This window comes from Corythoichthys intestinalis, chromosome 3 (genome assembly GCF_030265065.1).
Source record: "Corythoichthys intestinalis isolate RoL2023-P3 chromosome 3, ASM3026506v1, whole genome shotgun sequence".
Lineage (NCBI taxonomy): Eukaryota > Metazoa > Chordata > Actinopteri > Syngnathiformes > Syngnathidae > Corythoichthys > Corythoichthys intestinalis.
Window position 1 is genome coordinate 1,982,126 of NC_080397.1, and position 2,429 is coordinate 1,984,554.

Here is a 2,429-nt window from a genome sequence, read left to right on the forward strand (position 1 = left end):
AAATATCAACTCAAACGAAAGTTGATATAAAATTAGTGAGGAAAAAATAGGTTATTTAAAAAAATAATAATCGTTTGATTTAATTACTTTTTAAAAGGCAACGACCTACAAGCCAATGGAAGGTTGCGATATTTCTCTCCCTTAACCAATGAGCGAGCAGGTTCTAGGCCATTGGTAGGATGACAGGAGCAAACTGGTCTTCTCTTACTCTCTTTTACTTCCTCATCGCGAGCTAGTGAAGACGCAGCTTCTTTGGTTTGTCTGACAGTTACAAACATACTGCGGGAAAAAAAAAAAAACGGATTCAACTACAGTCTTTGTGCGTCACTGGAATTGTAAGTAAAATCGATTGAATCGCCACTAATTTAGTGGGGTCATATTACTGTTAATTTAATTTTTGCTGCGTCATCGCCACAATCGGCCGTTAGGAGGGCAGCTCGTGACAGCGCGGTTTGGCCAACCGTTAACTGCGTGCCGCCATCACCTTGTTCTGGTGAGTGTTTTATATGACATGTTATGAAACAAATGTATGAGTATTAATGTTAATTTAATGTTTGCTACGTCGTCATCGCAAACTGGCTGTTAGGAAGGCAGTTTGTGACAGCGCGGGTTGGCTAACAACCGTTAGCTACGTGCCCTCATCACCTTGTTCTGGTGAGTGTTTTATATGACATGTTAAGAAGCAAAAAGATGAATTTGAAGCATGATGTTAATACTAGCTTGGCCTGTTTAGGCCGGGTCTTTTATGCGGGAGTCGCCTTTCATTGAGGACATCGTGGGAGATCGCTTGTGAAGAAAAATTTTTTTCCTTTCATTTTTCCGCTCTCGACCTGTCGAGCCACAGGAGTGGTTGTCGAAGGAGGGACCGGTGGCGAGCTAACCCAATTTTCGAACCTGAACTGGACACTTTTTTTGTTTCAGCTGGGAATCTGGTAGGAACTTTCCATAATACTCAACAGTGATTTACATGTGAGCTCACATAGCGTTTTGGGACTGGAATAATACGTTGAAGGGAAAACACTAAGTGCACTTAGTAAAGTTAGGGGGTGTAAAGTAACAGTTTTTTGGATAATTTGAGCATTTGTTTCATGCAGTTAACTTTTCTTTTCAATGTACATATTGTAAATAGTTTAATATTTTTGTTTTTTATTACACACAAAAACCCCACAATTATCTGTGTCTTGAGTTTTATTTGCTTCTGCCGGGTGCACGCTGTCTCCTGTGAGTCGAGTCTAGCTTCTGATGCACTGGTCCAATAAATAAACACGTTATAATCAGACAACGTAAAGCGATACAAGGTAAACTTTGTCAGTTGTTAACCACCGGGTTACATAATCCTCAAGCTTAGTTAAAGTCATTTAAGCCTTTTGACAGTGAGATCTACGCAACTCGGCCGAGAAATGTATTTTGATGTTAACTCCCAAACCGCTGCACAGAAGTCAACCAAACTTCACCCAATAGTGTATTGTATCACAATCTAGTAGTTACATTTGGAAATTTGGTTCTAGGACATTTGGTTTGAGCGCAATCCTCAAACTTTGTTCAAAAAAGTCATTTCAGCCTTTTGACAGTGAGATCTACGCAATTCGGCCGAGAAATGTAATTTTGATGTTAACTCCAAAACCGCTGCACAGAAGTGAACCAAACTTCACCCAATAGTGTATTGTATCACAATCTAGTAGTTACATTTGGAAATTTGGTTCTAGGACATTTGGTTTGAGCGCAATCCTCAAACTTAGTTCAAAAAAGCCATTTAAGCCTTTTGACAGTGAGATCTACGCAACTCGGCCGAGAAATGTTATTTTGATGTTAACTCGCAAACCGCTGCGCAGAAGTGAACCAAACTTCACCCAATAGTGTATTGTATCACAATCTAGTAGTTACATTTGGAAATTTGGTTCTAGGACATTTGGTTTGAGCGCAATCCTCAAACTTAGTTCAAAAAAGCCATTTAAGCCTTTTGACAGTGAGATCGACTCAATTCGGCCGAGAAATGTAATTTTGATGTTAACTCCCAAACCGCTGCGCAGAAGTCAACCAAACTTCACGCTATAGTGTATTGTATCACAATCTAGTAGTTACATTTGGAAATTTGGTTCTAGGACATTTGGTTTGAGCGCAATCCTCAAACTTAGTTAAACAAAGTCATTTAAGCCTTTTGACAGTGAGATCTACGCAACTCGGCCGAGAAATGTAATTTTGATGTTAACTCCCAAACCGCTGCGCAGAAGTCAACCAAACTTCACCCAATGGTGTATTGTATCACAATCTAGTAGTTACATTTCGAAATTTGGTTGTAGGACATTTGGTTTGAGCGCAATCCTCAAACTTAGTTCAAAAAAGCCATTTAAGCCTTTTGACAGTGAGATCTACGCAACTCGGCCGAGAAATGTAATTTTGATGTTAACTCCCAAACCGCTGCGCAGAAG

General features: G+C 39.8%; 1 long non-coding RNA gene across 1 annotated transcript; it reads left to right on the forward strand.

Moving 5' to 3' along the window:
* Positions 1-229: 229 nt before the first annotated feature.
* On the forward strand, positions 230-795 carry LOC130913916 (uncharacterized). Its single transcript, XR_009062829.1, has 4 exons — positions 230-335; positions 429-493; positions 587-654; positions 734-795. It is a non-coding gene; the product is annotated as an uncharacterized LOC130913916 (long non-coding RNA).
* Positions 796-2,429: the final 1,634 nt, after the last annotated feature.